The 18,071-nt window shown below is 39.2% G+C and overlaps 1 protein-coding gene across 1 annotated transcript in view; it reads left to right on the forward strand.

Annotated features, from left to right (window-relative positions):
- The first annotated feature begins 1,801 nt into the window (after window positions 1-1,801).
- The window catches only part of b3galt1b (UDP-Gal:betaGlcNAc beta 1,3-galactosyltransferase, polypeptide 1b), a 50,662-nt gene continuing 34,392 nt past the window's right edge, over window positions 1,802-18,071 (forward strand). The window contains exon 1 of the mRNA XM_062070663.1: window positions 1,802-1,964. The gene's annotated coding sequence lies outside the window, so the exon portion shown is untranslated. The remainder of the gene's footprint in view (window positions 1,965-18,071) is intronic.

The following is an 18,071-nucleotide window of genomic DNA, read 5'->3' on the forward strand; positions in this document are numbered from 1 at the left end:
TCATAATGTAAATCAATACGCTCTAATCAACAATGATATGATTCAAGGGATTACATGACAACATGTCCAAGTAACTAGCTACAGTTACTTTCTCATTCAGTTTCATTTTAAAAACTTTTATTTTATTTTAATTTTTTAATTGAACAATGTACATACAAACATATATTCTCAATGTATATAAAAACCAAAGCACTTTCAACAAATCTCAACAATTTCAAACATCCATCAGGTTGAGCAAATACTGCACAGGAAAGCAAACTAAAGCAAATACAAATAGAACAGTGGTTCTTAACCTGGGTTCGATCGAACCCTAGGGGTTCGGTGAGTCGGCCTCAGGGGTTCGGCGGAGCCTCCGCCGCGGAGGTCAAGACACACCCGACTCATCGTGTAAATAAAAACTTCTCCCTATTGGCGTATTATGGATACCCCCAAACAATGTTCCCTCCAATTTTCCATATGCGTGAGCAAACGCAAAAACTGCTTGAGCATTCAGTGGAGCACATGTGAGCGATGTTAGACGTGCACATGCACTGTGGCCACACCAGCAGCACACCCGTCCCAAACCTGACTAAATAAGTTAAATGTTTTATTATTATAATCAAATGACAGCAGTCATTTCCATGAGATTATTTTCTAATATAAGTATTTTGGCCCAATTACAATGACAGTAACAAAGAATATTGTTTTTCATGAGCTGTGTACTAGTATTGTATGTGAAGTGAATTATATTTATATAGCGCTTTTCTCTAGTGACTCAAAGCACTTTTACATAGTGAAACCCAATATCTAAGTTACATTTAAACCAGTGTGGGTGGCACTGGGAGCAGGTGGGTAAAGTGTCTTGCCCAAGGACACAACAGAAGTGACTAGGATGGCGGAAGCAGGGATCGCACCTGGAACACTCAAGTTGCTGGCACGGCCACTCTACCAACCGAGCTATACCGCTCATATATATATGTCTGGGTGGGGTTCCTGCTTTGGAAATAATTTGTACCCCTTTCAGATATCGCATTTAGTTCCCACTAAAACATTCACATGTTACACAATAAGATACAAACATTGGATCATGTGTACATTACTGTAACTTTGTTTGTAAAATATATCTTTATCATTTTTTCTTTAATATAATAACATAATTTCATGGTTAATATTTATAAATTAAGAAAACATTTTTTTATTGTTCCCTAAAGAAGGGTTCGGTGAATGCGCATATGAAACTGGTGGGGTTTGGTACCTCCAACAAGGTTAAGAACCACTGAAATAGAATATAAAAATAATAACAATAAATAATAATTTAAAAAAAAAGACAAGATACAAATTCAAACAGACCAAAAAAAAGGCTAATCTAAATCACTTAAAATTTCTGCAAAAACGAAATCAATTTAAGGACTTTTGTATTTTTAATAATTTTCCAAGATTTAATTGATCATTTAAAAGTATTAAGCCAATTAGAAAATGTAGGTTTTACTGTCATAAATCGAAATTTATGTAGAACAATTTTTGCTTGGAGCATAATAATGTTGACAAACATTTCTATGTTACCATCATTTATAAATATGCCAAATGTGAAGTTTCATTTTGAAAACGAAAAGCAGAAATCATTTCATCAAAAACAAAAGGCAACATGGGACATTGTCTCACCGCTTCAACCTACCGTGCTGCCTGAGTGTGAGGGGCGGGTCATTGACGCCATTGGTCAATGGATCGAGGGGCGCATTGGCTTACACGACGATTGGTTGATGTGGGCACATGTGTGATGACGTCACCACAGTGGCGCTCACAATCATGCCTGTGTCAGCCTGATAAACTCGCTGCGGGTCGCTGCTGCTGCTGCTGCGTGTCCGTCATGAGGAGCGTCCTGGTGGGCATGAAGAGCGTCCTGGTGAGCAGGATGCGGCATGAGGAGTGTCCTGGTGGGCAGGATGCGGCATGAGGAGCGTCCTGGTGGGCAGGATGCGGCTGAGGTAGGCACGGCTAACATTCCTCTTCTTATCATCGCGCACTTGTCTCTCAGGATGGATACTTACATCGCGGCTTCACCTTCAGCGGGCTATTCCCTCCTTTTCCACGGGAGTTTGTCTTTGAATTGCTGCTACTTGAGCTCCATCCCACTGACGCTGCGTGGGAGAGGCTGTCCGCATCTTTGCACTTCTTGTGCTATCGAGGACTGAATAATAAGGGAACTTGAAAGTTACAAAAGAAAACACCTATCCACACTGACATTGACCACAAGAAGAAAACAACAACAACCCTAAAAACCCTCACACGAAGTACAGTTGCACTCAACATTATCCACATTTCTTTGCAAAGTTACAATAGTAGCAGTACAATGAGAGAAATTCACGCATGTAATATTACAGACAGTCAGTATTCATTAAAAGTAAACTTCTTTAGAAAATGTGGTCTATTCTGTTAAATTTGCAAATATAAATATGAGTTATATCAAAAAGGAAATACATGTAAATACCTTCCCATCAAAGACATAAAATATGAATATTCCGTTCAAGGAGTGGAGTGCCATCTCCGGGTTGCGGAGGAGACCCTGCCCCAAGTGGAGGAGTTCAAGTACCTCGGAGTCTTGTTCACGAGTGAGGGAAGAGTGGATCGTGAGATCGACAGGCGGGTCGTTGCGGCGTTTTCAGTAATGCGGACGCTGTATCAATCCATTGTGGTGAAGAAGGAGCTGAGCCGGAAGGCAAAGCTCTCAATTTACCGGTCGATCTGCGTTCCCATCCTCACCTATGGTCATGAGCTTTGGGTTATGACCGAAAGGACAAGATCACGGGTACAAGCGGCCGAAATGAGTTTCCTCCGCCGGGTGGCGGGCCTCTTCCTTAGAGATAGGGTGAGAAGCTCTGCCATCCGGGAGGAGCCATATGAGGTGGTTCGGGCATCTGGTCAGGATGCCACCCGAACGCCTCCCTAGGGAGGTGTCGAACGCCTCCCTAGGGAGGTGTTTAGGGCACGTCCGACCGGTAGGAGACCACGGGGAAGACCCAGGACACGTTGGGAAGACTATGTCTCCCGGCTGGCCTGGGAACGCCTCGCTTCCCTGCTTAGGCTGCTGCCCCCGCGACCCAACCTCGGCTGTGCGGAAGAGGATGGATGGATGGATGGACTAAGCATAGTGTAGTGCAGACCTGGGCAAAGTACGACCCGCGGGCCACATGCAGCCCATCAATCAATCAATCAATCAAAGTGTTTTTATATAGCCCTAAATCATGAGTGTCTCAAATGGCTGCACAAGCCACAACAATTAAGATTTTCAATCGGGCCCGCCGGACGTTCTACATCATTTTTCTAGACCTTTAACATCAAAAGTGTATTTGCCATTGTGATGTGCAGTGATGTTTTTAAATGACTTAGTCTTGAACTACAGACAGTATTTCAATGGTTGAAATCTGCGCTTTTGAGTGTTCTAGGAGTTATTAGGGCATACTTGCCAACCCTCCCGTTTTTAGCGGGAGAATCCCGGTATTCAGCGCCTCTCCCGACAACCTCCCGGCAGAGATTTTCTCCCGACAAACTCCCGGTATTCAGCCGGAGCTGGAGGCCACGCCCCCTCCAGCTCAATGCGGACCTGAGTGGGGACAGCCGTTCTCACGTCCGCTTTCCCACAATATAAACAGCTTGCCTGCCCAATGACGTCATAACATCTACGCTTTTAGAGATTAGAGTGCACAACAAGGAGAGAGAGTTCTTGGTTTCTTATGTGGGTTTATTGTTAGGCAGTTTCATTAACGTCCTCCCAGCGCGGTACCAACACACAACAACAGCAGTCACGTTTAGTCTACCGTAAAGCAGTTCGTCTGCAGTAAACAGCAATGTTGTGACACTCTTAAACAGGACAATATATATATATATATATATATAGCTAGAATTCACTGAAAGTCAAGTATTTCATACATATATATATATATATACATTATATATATATATATATATGAAATACTTGATTTGGTGAATTCTAGCTGTATACCTATATGATAGTATAATCTGTATCATGAATCAATTTAAGTGGACCCCGACTTAAACAAGTTGAAAAACTTATTCGGGTGTTACCATTTATAAATAAATGATAAATGGGTTGTACTTGTATAGCGCTTTTCTACCTTCAAGGTACTCAAAGCGCTTTGACAGTATTTCCACATTTACCCATTCACACACACATTCACACACTGATGGCGGGAGCTGCCATGCAAGGCGCTAACCAGCAGCCATCAGAGGCAAAGGGTGAAGTGTCTTGCCCAAGGACACAACGGACGTGACTAGGAAGGTAGAAGGTGGGAATTGAACCCCAGTAACCAGCAACACTCCGATTGCTGGCCCAGCCACTCTACCAACTTCGCCAAGCATTTAGTGGTCAATTGTACAGAATATGTACTTCACTGTGCAACCTACTAATACAAGTCTCAATCAATCAATCAAATATACTCTCTTCTTAACCACGCCCTTAACCACGCCCCAGCCACGCCCCCGACCACGCCCCCCACCACCACCACCACCACCACCACCAACTCCCGATATCAGAGGTCTCAAGGTTGGCAAGTATGTATTAGGGTAATATAGGTCACAGCAGCTCAGACCAGAAACAAAGCCGAGTGGGCGGGGCTTATTTTCAGCGCAGCCTGCTCCAAACACATGTGTCAGGAACAGATGCGGAAGCACATTTTTACAACAAATGTCTGCATAAAAGTGATAATATATCATATTGTAGGTGTTTATTACACTTTGCATTCATATTTTGCTGTTTGTTACATTTTTGTTGTGTTTTGCTTGATTGTAAAAGATACACAACTATGGAGGAGCTGGTCTGAGAAGTAAAAGATGTTCATATGTTGTTAATATTCAGTCTTTTATTGTTCATACTTAATATTGTGAATCCCCCTTTCTTTATTTCAATGTACATTTTGGGTGTCCCATCCAGTAAAAAAATTCCATTCCGTTTTTTTGAGGTGGTCTGTCATAACTTTTTTAGAATTCCATCGGATATTGTGACTTTTGCTATTACTGTTCCTGAAAAAAGGGAGCCAAACACACATACTGTACAGCAGATTTTTTACAGCTAAATGTGTATACATAATTTATACATATTGGCCCTCAGACACATTTTTTCTCTCAATGTGGCCCCCGAGTCTAAATATTTGCCCAGCTCTGGTGTAGTAGGAGATCTTGGTAGTCAAATCGGAGGCCCATACTGTAATCCAAATTCTAAATTCTAAATTGATAGATTTAGAAGTTTATTGACATGTTAAAGAATGTAATCCATGTAATGCTTTAAAAAGGCAAATGGATGGCACAAAAAGCCTTAAGGCTTGTTTCCATTGTGCTCCATAAAATATTCATCACATTTGATACATTCAATAATAAAAGATATATAACCTGTAACATGTATATAAAAAATTACGTTTAAAAAAATGTATAAATGATGTACATATACACAGTATACATGTCAGGTGATTTGAAAAACAATATATACAAAAAATGGGGGGGAGGGGTATATACACTATGTACATGACACTATGTACATGACTATGCACATGTTGACTCAAAGAGTGTGCAAAACACAATGACACTTACCTGTACATCATGTGTAGCCTTCATTTGAACACTTATGTAAGATTTTTTATTTTTTGTGGCTCCAGACATATTTTTTTTTTGTATTTTTGGTCCAATATGGCTTTTTCAACTTTTTGGGTTGCCGACTCCTGGACTGGTGGATGATCAAAATAGTTGTTGGTTTCAGCCCTAATACAGAGGTGTACTTATAACAATTGTATAGACAAATAATACTATATATAGTCACGGTGGAGAGTGGGAGGGCACCAAATTTGTTTTCTTCCTCGGCGGGACAATAATTGAAAAGCAGCACATGAAGTGATCATACGTCCATCCCTCCTCAGCTGTAGTTGTGGATGCTGAAAGTGAGTGGAGATCATCCCCTTTGCTGATCACTAGCTAGATCACTAACTAATCCACTTTCCTCTTCCTCCACATGACGCTTTTCCATGACATGTCCATCTAGGTTCAAAGTCAGGCTTGCTGTGTATCTGTTAAGCCGCTGGTTTTGTCCATGTGCAATAATAAGCTGCCATGGCCTCCGTCGCTGTCCTTCTGACGACAAATCCATTTCTGCAAGGTGTAATTAGTTGAGCGAGCCGTAATCCTCGGTTTAAATGTTGCTCTTTGCTTAGTCAGTGTGCTTGAGCAGTTCATGCATGCACGGTGCAGTACAGCGTTAAGTTGTTTTCACATTATCAGTCTAAAACAGGGGAGGGGGCGTTTCATTGATGGCCACATCATACTTATGGCTGCTCTGCATGGGCCGTCTGTTACAGTGAAGATGTATGCATTTTAATGTACACTCTCCTCATTAAATTCTTTTGCATTTGATTATTCATTTTTTTTAGCTACAAATTGATGGATAACATACTTGCTTTTGAAATCATAAGTCAGGGGGACAAGCATTTTATTGTAACAAAAAATGTTTGGAATGTAATTAAAATAGGGGTGTCCAAACTTTTTCACCTAGGGCAGCATACTTTGAAGTCTTTTGATTGATTGATTGAAACTTCTATTAGTAGATTGCACAGTACAGTACATATTCCGTACAATTGACCACTAAATGGTAACACCCGAATAAGTTTTTCAACGTGTTTAAGTCGGGGTCCACATTAATCAATTCATGGTGCAAATATATACTATCAGCAGAGTATATACATTGAATTATTTACTATCCGGGGGGTGGGATTTTGGGGGGTTAGGTTAGGTTGCTATCAGCATATTTCAGTCATCATACAAGTTTAAAGTCAAAGTATGCGCGGGCCATTTTCATATATTTTTGTGTTGTAAAAATAAATATTATATTACCTTTATTTAAAGACTAACTTAGTTTCAGCTTTTACTGTTATTAATTATTAGAAGGGTAAAAAAAAAACAATACTAAAATTGTTAGAAAAAAAAGAACAAAAAGACGTAATGAGGAAAAGCTGAAGTTTTGATATTAGTAGCAAATAATAAAACACAAAGCTGACCCTAGCTTTTGTCTTTGAATATATTTGTCCGTTATCTTTTTTTTTTTTTTTTTTTTACATTATAAAACAATTTCAAAGTGGCCTCGACATACTTTTGGCAATATAGTGTATTTGGCCACCCATCCAAATGATCAGAATCCGGTGTCCTAATCACTTGGCCCGGCCACAGGTGTATAAAATCAAGCACTTGGGCATGGAGACTGTTTCTACAAACGTAGGACAACTCCATGCTCCCAACCTTGTGGGAACAGTTTGGAGTGGGCCCCTTCCTCTTCCAACATGACTGTGCACCAGTGCACAAAGCAAGGTCCATAAAGACATGAAATTGACTGGCCTGCACAGAGTCCTGACCTGGACCCGATAGAGCATCTTTGGGATGAATTAGAACGGAGACTGAGAGCCAGGCCTTCTCCACCAACATCAGTGTGGGACCTCACCCATGCGCTTTTGGAAGAATGGTGGAAACACTCTCCGCAACCTTGTGGACAGCCTTCCCAGAAGACTTGAAGCTGTAATAGCTGCAAAAGGTGGACCCACATCATATTGAACCCTATGGGTTAGGAATGGGATGGCACTTCAACTTCATATGGGAGTCAAGGCAGGTGGCCAAATACTTTTGGCATTATAGTGTACTTTTCAGTATGCGACCCTTGGTGGAAAATGTTTGGCCACAGTGTACAGACAAAAAATTAATGGTGTAAAATTGTCATTATTTTGGCAACATTGTGACAAGCAGACCAGCCAACAAGACTCACCTTTGTATGAAATTGTCAGCTTTTTCCACATTACGTCATAAAGTCCAGTCCACTATGGACTGGACTTTCACAATATTATGTCAGACCCACTCGACGTCCATTGCACCCGGTCTCCCCTAGAGGGGGGTGTTACCCACATCTGTGGTCCTCTCCAAGGTTTCTCATAGTCATTCTCATCGACGTCCCACTGGGTTGTGAGTTTTTCCTTGCCCTTATGTGGGCGCTGAACCGCGTATGTCGTTGTGGCTTGTGCATCCCTTTGAGACACTTGTGATTTAGGGCTATATAAAAAAACATTGATTGATTGATTGATAAATGTTTGCATTTTAACATTCTTACTGTTGTATGTAATTTCTCCCTCAAATTTGAAAGAATGAATATGTTTAGTGAGAAAGACGTGTTTTATTAACGTACATTCGCTTTCGCGGGCCACATAAAACGATGTGGTGGGCCCGGGCCTTGAGTTTGACGCACGTGGTCTAAAAAGTAGAGCAAGTCCAGTAAAAATGACAGAGAAATGTTTTAATAGCTGGAGCTGGGGCTGGGCGTTACGGCAAAACAAATGATCACGATTAATTATTTCATATCATCCAATCTTAATTAAGAACACCACTTTTTATAATTTTTTCCATTAAAAGCGATTGTCCCGTGCAGGATTATACCTTCTACCACATCCTTACTTACTACTGCACTATCTCGTAACAGACATTTCTACTATGTTTAAATGAGGTAGTATACTGTACGCTGACAGCTGTCATTTGGTCCATATACTGTACATATACAGTATTTGTGTTAACTAAAGGTGCAACAGTACAGCTAACCCACCCTACTGCCCATACCTGGTTTCCTCGGTACGTTTTGTGGGGGTAAAGAGAACAACTTTTTTCCTCTCAAAGTTATTTTGTTTTTTTTGCTTGTCATCACAAACATTATGCAGTAAACAAAGTATTGGTGGTGTAGTGAATACTATAGGTCTTTTTTTTTAAGTTAACATTTGCTAAACACTTTCAAATATTAAATTATTTGTATTCTGTGATTATTTGTACACATCAATGCTTCCACCAGTGTGTTGACCCACATTGTAGAGTTTTTAAAAGTCAAATTCTGTATCTTATACTGAATGAAAATACATTAAAGTGCAGTTTGAATTCGAGGTACTGTAAAATAGCGTGTACCAACTAGGGTTGTCTCGATACCAATATTTTGGTACCAGTTCCAGTACCGAAATGTATTTCGATACTTTTCTAAATAAAGGGGACCACAAAAAATGTCATTATTGCCTTTATTTGAACAAAAAATCTTAGGGAACATGAAACATATGTTTATTATTATAATTTAGTCCTTAAATAAAATAGTGAACATACTAGACAACTTGTCTTTTAGTAGTAAGTAAACAAACAAAGACTCCTAATTAGTCTGCTGACATATGCAGTAACATATTGTATTCCATTATTTTGTCAACATTATAAAGGACAAGCTGTAAAAATGGATTATTAATCCACTTACTGTTCATTTACTGTTAATATCTGCTTATTTTCCGTTTCAACATGTTCTATCTACACCTCTGTTAAAATGTTATAATCACTTATTCTTCTCTTCTTTGATACTTTACATTAGTTTTGGATGATACCACACGTTTAGGTATCGATCCGATACCAAGTAGTTACAGGATCATACATTGGTCATATTCAAAGTCCTCATGTGTCCAGGGATGTATTTACTGACTTTATAAACAAAAAAACAAAAACAATAAAAAAAAGACTTTATAAACATAATATGAATTTTTTTTAAAAAGAAAAAAGATTTTGTGACGATAAAAAATATCGATGTAATCATAGTAGTATCGATTAGATACGCACCTGTACTTGGTATCATTACAGTGGATGTCAGGTGTAGATCCACTCATGGCATTTGTTTACATTGTGACGCTGGTGAGCTATTGTATCCTCCTACGGTGTGTAGTGAAGCATGTTTAGCTATTCCTCGTCCTCCAGGGATAATGATACTTGTAAGAAAATTACTTTATTTGTCGCCATGGAGGCCAGGATTAGTGATTTAGAAGTAGCTAAAACATTGAGGATGGACGTTAGCCGCTAGCTAGCTAGCAAGCCATGTCTTAAAGCACCTCTTCCTGAGGGTGTTTCAGTGTTATAACTTCACCTTTATCTTTACTTTTTACACCAAAATGCATCCATTCTCCCTTTTCTGTCTACACACTGTGTCTGCTTGTAAGTACTCTGTGTGTGTGTGTGCGCGCTGCCGAACATGCTCCTCTGCTCGTAAAACCAGCAATGTCATGACGTGACGACGACACGCCGTCATGCCTGTAAAAATTTTTCCAACAGAGTATAGTATCGTTTTTGATTCATTAGTACCGCGCTACTAGTACCGTTATGCCATACAAGCCTAGTACCAACACATATAACAAGTTTATATGATTATTTAAGGAACAAAATGTTTTTCTATCCACAAACAAACAAAAAGAACACAAAGTGTCTGTCTGCAGTTTTTTTTGTACATTTCCTATCAGAGGAGTGGAATCTTTGCGGACACATAAATAAAAAGTCAAATTAAGAATATTTAGATTTAAGAATGAGACTTTTCTGATGAAATTAGTGGGTGTGTTGAGTCTCCCAGTCGGCACCAATTTTGTGAGTGTCACTTTGTATAAATGGTAAATAAAAAGAGAATACAATGATTTGCAAATCCTTTTCAACTTGTATTCAATTGAATAGACTGCAAAGATAATATATTCCATGTTTGAACTGGGAAAAAACTATTTTTTTTGCAAATATTAGCTCATTTGGAATTTGATGCCTGCAACATGTTTCAAAAAAGCTGGCACAAGTGGCAAAAAAGAGTGAGAGAGTTGAGGAATGCTCATCAAAGACTTATTTGGAACATCCCACAGGTGAACAGGCTAATTGGGAACAGGTGGGTGCCATGATTGGGTATACAAGCAGCTTCCATGAAATGCTCAGTCATTCACAAACAAGGACGGGGCGAGGGTCACCACTTTGTCAGCAAATTGTTTAAGAACAACATTTCTCAACCAGCAATTGCAAGGAATTGAGGGATTTCACCATCTACGCTCCGTAATATCATCAAAAGGTTCAGAGAATCTGGAGAAATCACTGCACGTAAGCCATGATATTACACACCTTGGATCCCTCAAGCGGTACTGCATCAAAAAGCCACATCAGTGTGTAAAGGATATCACCACATGGGCTATGGAACTCTTCAGAAAACCACAGTCAGTAACTACAGTTTGTCGATACATCTGTAAGTGCAAGTTAAAACTCTACTATGCAAAGCCAAAACCATTTATCAACAACACCCACTAACAACAACAACACTAATTTTTTAACGGTCGATTAACGCAAACGCTTATTTTTTGACTCTCAAGCCGTGTTGTAGTGGGGCACTTGGCTGCAGTTCACGTGCTACTGATGACCCACATGCGAGCAGGAATGGACAAAGTAAAATGTGTACTCGATGAAAATAACAGGTTCAAAGCCATATCAATTTGTTCTCCCGACGGGAAAGGACATTTTTTTCGCTGTGATTAAGGACAACATCCCAGCAGCAAACACCTGCTGCGCACATCGAAAGAGGTGGGTGGTGCTTCACTTCCGTGTTCAGATCACGGTCAAGGTGCAGTGATAACATAACATTTAGGTTGTTACTGTTACTGCTTTAGTAAGTAAGATGAATTGGCAGGAAGTCAAAAGGAGACTTTTTATTTCAGACAGTTGATCTGACATCAAAATAAGTCAAGACCCATCCATCCATCCATCATGACACTTTCTCAAATCAATCACACACTTTTCCGTCTTCAAAATCTAAGCGCTACTATACATCCGTTTGAACTACTTTCAGGGTTTCACCCTAATGTACGCGCTTCACATTAGCCGCCACACCTAACAAAATAAAGTAATATAATGTATTGTAGCGTCCAGAAGAAAACAAACAAAGTCTGACGCTGTTTTTAGCTTTTATTGCCAATGTTATAACGACAGGCCCAATTCCAACAAGTATTTCCTCTGTGCTTCACTCTTAGACACGCCAAGTGTGGCGTCAGGCTCTCTGCTGCCCGCTATATGTCACAGACATGGTGCGACAGAATCTAAACACCAGTAGTCTCCAATTACACCAAAAATAGATGCTAGATTTGTTGCCAATCATTTTTGTTGTAGAAAAAATTACTAAAAGGATTGGAGAAATCTCTAAAAAATAAATAATTAAAACATTCCTAACATTGTACAATAAGCAGCAACAATTTAAAAATAAAACAAAACGCTATTATGAAATACAAATATATGTATCATAGCAATTAATGCAATGACGTCATATCGACCATGCCCCCACCGCCCCAGATATTTTGGCAATTTAGGGGGAACCCTGACATGAACAAAATAAAAATGTCTTACATTACGATCATGCTTTTTCAGAGATGTTTTGTAATGTTGTTCTGTGATATTTGCACCTCAAGAATTGCTAGTACATCAGTTTAGCAATATGGAGGTGGGGTGGGGGGAGTTTTCTGGCTGGCTAAAATATTGTGTACATTTTTTTTACAACTTGTTCTGGTCAAGTCCTCAATTACAGAATGATTAGCAGGCTCAATATTAATTTGTATTAATTAGTAGAGAAGGTTAAAGAAAATCTAATTTTCTCTTGGGGATTAATAAAGTCCTATCTAATCTAAACTAAAACATTGTCATGCAGCAATATGAAGCCCCCCGACCCCCGTCTATGGTACACTTATTAATGATGAAAAATTAGACCTATCTGCTATCAATCGCAATTAGTTTTGAGTTAACTATGAACAAATGCGAATAATCGCGATTAAATATTTTGTAGTTTGACAGCCTTGATGTGTGTGTGTATATATATATATATATATATATCTCGGTAGGTTGGAGTTCAAATCCCAGCCGAGTCATACCAAAGACTATAAAAATGGAACCCATTACCTCCCTGCTTGGCACTCAGCATCAAGGGTTGGAATTGGGGGTTAAATCACCAAAAATGATTCCCGGGTGCGGCGCCGCTGCTGCCCACTGCTCCCCAAGGGGATGGGTCAAATGCAGAGGACAAATTTCACCACACCTAGTGTGTGTGTGACAATCATTGGCATACTTGCCAACCTTGAGACCTCCAATATCGGGAGGTGGGGGGGGGGGGGGCGTGGTTAAGAGGAGAGTATATTTACAGCTAGTATTCACCAACTCAAGTATTTCATATATATATATATATATATATATATATATATATATATATATATATATATATATATATATATATATATATATAAATACTTGACTTTCAGTGAATTTTAGCTATATATATATATATATATATATATATATATATATATATATATATATATATATGTATATATATATATATATAAATTAAATAAATACTTGAATTTTAGTGTTCATTTATTTACACATATACACACACACACACACAACACTCATCTACTCATTGTTGTACTTGAAAGTACAATGCTTTGTTGAGGATTGAATTGTCCATCCTCTTTCTATTCTCTGTCACTATTTTTCTAACCATGCTGAACACCCTCTCTGATGATGCATTGCTGTGTGGCACGCACAAAAGTGCTTTCATCAAATGCACGAGAGTGTGGAATCTTCCATCTCTCCCTAGCATGGCCCAAAACCGGTCATTCCTTGCTTCCTGGGGAAGATCTTCCCTGGCAAGCAATTGGTACTCCAGTACTTGTACCCGAAGGCTGGTCAGGTCCAATCGCAGCTGCGGCAGACTTTTTTTTGGGGGGGCGTGGCCTCCAGCTCCGGCTGAATACCGGGAGTTTGTCGGGAGAAAATCTCTGTCGGGAGGTTGTCGGGAGAGGCGCTGAATATCGGGATTCTCCCGCTAAAAACGGGAGGGTTGGCAAGTATGATCATTGGTACTTTAACTTTTAACTTAAAAAAAATAAATATATATATATATACATATATATATATATATATATATATATATATATATATATATATATATATATATATATATATATATGTGTGTGTGTGTGTGTGTGTGTGTGTGTGTGTGTGTGTGTGTGTGTGTGTGTGTGTGTGTGTGTGTGTGTGTGTGTGTGTATATGTATGTCTTAATTAGATTATCCAAAAAAAAATAGTGCTCGATACCGTGGTAGAGCGTAATATATATGTGTGGGAAAAATCACAAGACTATTTCATCTCTACAGGCCTGTTTCATGAGGGGTTTCCCTCAATCATCAAAAATCTCCTGATGATTGAGGGAAACCCCTCATGAAACAGGCCTGTAGATATATATATATATATATATAGGGGTGTAGCAGTACACATACATTTCGTCCGGTACGTACCTCGGTTTAGAGGTCACGGTTCGGTTAATTTTTGGTACAGTAAGAAAACAACAAAATATAAATTTTTTGGTTATTTATTTACCAAATTTGTAAACAATGGCATAACATACATATACACACACAGGGTCCATTGCCAGGGTTAATGTGGTCAACATATATAAAATAAAAACTAAATAAGATAAGGCTCAGAATGGTTTCTTAACAAAACCTTTCTACATATAAAGTGCTTTTTTTGATTGATTGATTGAGACTTTTATTAGTAGATTGCACAGTACAGTACATATTCCGTACAATTGACCACTAAATGGTAACACCCGAATAAGTTTTTCAACTTCTTTAAGTCGAGGTCCACGTTAATCAACATTAAACTGCCTCAAGTTGTTGCTCAGATTAAATAAAATGACAAAACTTTTCTTCTACATATAAAAAGTGCAACATTAAACAGTTTCAAGTCAACTCCTGCCTCAGATTAACTTTTCTCCCCCCCCCCCCCAGCCTGGCTAACTTGGCAGTAAGAGGATATATGGGCTTATTGTTCTTCCACCATAGAAGGGGGTCAAAATCTAGTTTTTAATGCATTATGGTCTTAAATCTGCTGCTATAAAAACATTTGTTATTGCTTTAGCCCTGTGTTGCACCTTTCCTGCTTCCAGCTCCCAGACCGTAGTCGAGGAGCGCAGGGGAGACACTTCTCCAGGGCCGATGTATTCTCGGGGGCAACACCTTTCACTCTACCCGGCAGTGGGTCTCCACAGCTCCGGACTCCAGGGTAAATGACGAGTCCGGCGATTAGTTGCAAATCGTGGCTTTATTGAGGTCTTGCACACAGCCAATCCAACAAAACACTAGCCACTCCCCGCACTCACGCTACCGCTCCCTCACCTCTCTAGCCCACACACTCACCTCACATGCTGTCACATATTAAAGGGCCACACACACACATACGCTACTCTCATAACACCTGCCTGACCTCGCCGAGGAGAGGCTGCTTGAATGCGGTGGTGACGCTTCAAATGGGTTAGCATGTTTGACGTGTTGTCAGAAGCAGCTGCTGAACCTCCGTCCTCCATTGTTGTATCGCGCAGCCAGTGTTCCCAAACGGGAGATCTTAACGAGGCAGGAGGGTCTTCCAGCTCTGGCTTTTGCATGTTGTCCTAGGCCGGTCGCTGCTAGCATACCGTGTGTTGTGCCTCGGTGTGCATTGTTTACACAACTGCGCTACGCGACTTGATATGTCCGTGTGGAAACTCGTTCGGTAAACCTCCGAACCGAACCGAAACCCAACACATGTACTTCATGCAATTGCATATCTTTTACACTTAAATAATACCTAATAGTGCAATAAATACTATATTATCATACATTCTAAACATTTTATTTTGGTAAAATAAAGCAAGCAAGTTATCCATCAAATTGTTCACTGTAAAATTTACAAGTTTTTTCACAGTAAAATTCTGGCAACTGAGGTTCTAGTATTTTACCGTAATAAAAAAATAAAACGGTGGTACTGTTTTTCCATTTACAGTACCGTAAAACAACAACCCCAAATTGTTCGCAAAAAACAGGCATTTTACCGTTAAAAAGTGAAACTGTTTTTTGTTTTTCCTGTAAGATTCTAGCAAAATTCTGTAAAATCCACCATAAATGTTAACTTAAATTTATGGCAACTGAGCTGCCAGTTTTTACCATAAAAAACAGCGGTACTGTTTTTCCATTTTCAGTAATATGCTGTAAAAACCACCCTAAATGTTACGGTAAAAACGGATAACAGATCTCGTTAATCAGAATCTGAGGCTTTGAGCACTGATGTATTCTCTTACAATAAAAGCATTTTTTATGACACCCCAGATATATAAATGAGGTCATTAAATTAAACAGTCACTCAAACAATGATAATGATTTACTGCAGCTGCCATTTCTGGTAAAAAGTGTGTAAGTTTCCAATGGATCTAGCCTAGTCTCCGCACTCTCTCCACAGTTGAGCTGTGTTGTGATGGTTGAAGACTCTCTGACTGACGCTCAGTGAGGGCCGCAACACACCACTCAGCTCATTTCTTATCCTCCTACTTGTAATATACTGAGCGTCTAACTTGGCGGTCCAAGGTTCCCCAAGGGGAGAAGAGCTGACGCAAAAATCTAAGCCGAGATGGTGAATCTTTTATCAGACTAAGATTAATAAAACAAAGTTGATGCTCGGAGGCATCAATCTGCCATCCGTTCATGAATTTTTGTCTCTTATAGTAAGTAATAACTGCATCAAAAGACTAAACATATATTCATCCCTAGGACTGTTTGGAAATGTCACAGTTGAGTTAGTCTTCTACATTTTACAGGACTCGGCAAGTTATTATTTCATAAATTAGCTGTGCTTTTGTCCCTGAGGTGGTTTTATTCTTCTTCTTGCAACACTAGAGAAGCATGCACACATGGCAAAGCAGATGATGTCATATTGCATGGATCAGATTTTTCTTTAAGATAGTATAGTATGCAGTGTTGGGTTAGTTACTGAAAACCAGTAACTAGTTACAGTTACCAGTTACTTAATTTCAAAAGTAACTCAGTTACTAACTCAGTTACTTACACCAAAAAGTAATGCGTTACTGTGAAAAGTAACTATTTAGTTACTTCTTTTTTTTTTTAAAGCTCCCATTAATGCCCTTTTAGCCTTCATTTCAGTACTGTTATTGCACTGGAGAATAATACAATCTGTTGATCAACTTGACATGCATTTGCATCACTGAACTCTGCTAAGCAATGTGCTCTACATACAACACACAAAGACAAAGATATGTTTCAAAGGGCCAATTTGTTTCTGGCCAGAACAAATTGACAAAACTATTTTAAATAGCTGCAACATAACATACATAAGTAACAAACAGCATAATAACAACATAGCTGAAAAGCAAGAAAGGCACACTACATACACAAGGCCTAACCATGCATTTTTTCCTCAAGGAATTCTGACACAAAATCATGTCTGAAGCCCAGAACACTCAACACATTTCCCCAGTTTTAGTTTAGAGATAAGGAAACATTGGCCTGGCCCACTAGGATCCCTCTTTATGTTTGTGAACTTTATAGTCTATACATTTACAGTGATGTGATAATCAAACACTGTAGAAGTCTAGAATAAAAGAGTATATAAGATAATTGACAGCAACGTTCTTTCTAAGGTCCGCGCCTGTGCAATTGCGCACTGCTCAAGCATCCTCTGCTCACAGCAAATCTATGCCACGCATAAAATCAAATAAAAAAATAAGCGCATAACAATTTTCGACACACGGACACGACAGAGAAAACCTTTTTCGTCATCATTGTTCAAATATTGTAACATCTGTTGAGACGCTTTGAGGACATGAATTCCATCCATCACTTTACTGAGCAAAACTCTTTATTGTCGGCCATAAACACATCACCAAAACATTAGTAAAAAAAATGATATCTAGCAAAACTGGTCATTTTCTGCAGAACAAACCAGACCAAAAGCAACTTTGTTATATCAACAGCAGCCGCTCGCTCTTTCTCACTTGCGCCAACACATGCACATATGGCACTTAGCCAGTGAGGCGTTTACAGCCACACAAAAAGTGGGACAACTCCAACACCACACATAAAGTGTCATTCCAGGTCGTTACACTATGATTTACCAATCAAATGTGTGCTTATTCTAGTGTCATTTATTAGGAATCTTAATTTATAAATATTAATCATGAAATGCTGTTAGTATATTAAATAAATACTAATAAAAAGATATTTTTTACAAACAGGAAGTTGCAGGAATGTACACATGATCCCCTGCTTACAGCTCTTTGTGCAACATGAGAATGTTTTAATTGGGAACAAAATGCAATGTCTGAAAGGGGTACACATTATTTCCAAAGCAGGACCTCCACCCAGACAAACAATACA

The sequence above is a fragment of the Entelurus aequoreus genome, linkage group LG14 (genome assembly GCF_033978785.1).
Source record: "Entelurus aequoreus isolate RoL-2023_Sb linkage group LG14, RoL_Eaeq_v1.1, whole genome shotgun sequence".
Classification (NCBI taxonomy): Eukaryota; Metazoa; Chordata; class Actinopteri; order Syngnathiformes; family Syngnathidae; genus Entelurus; species Entelurus aequoreus.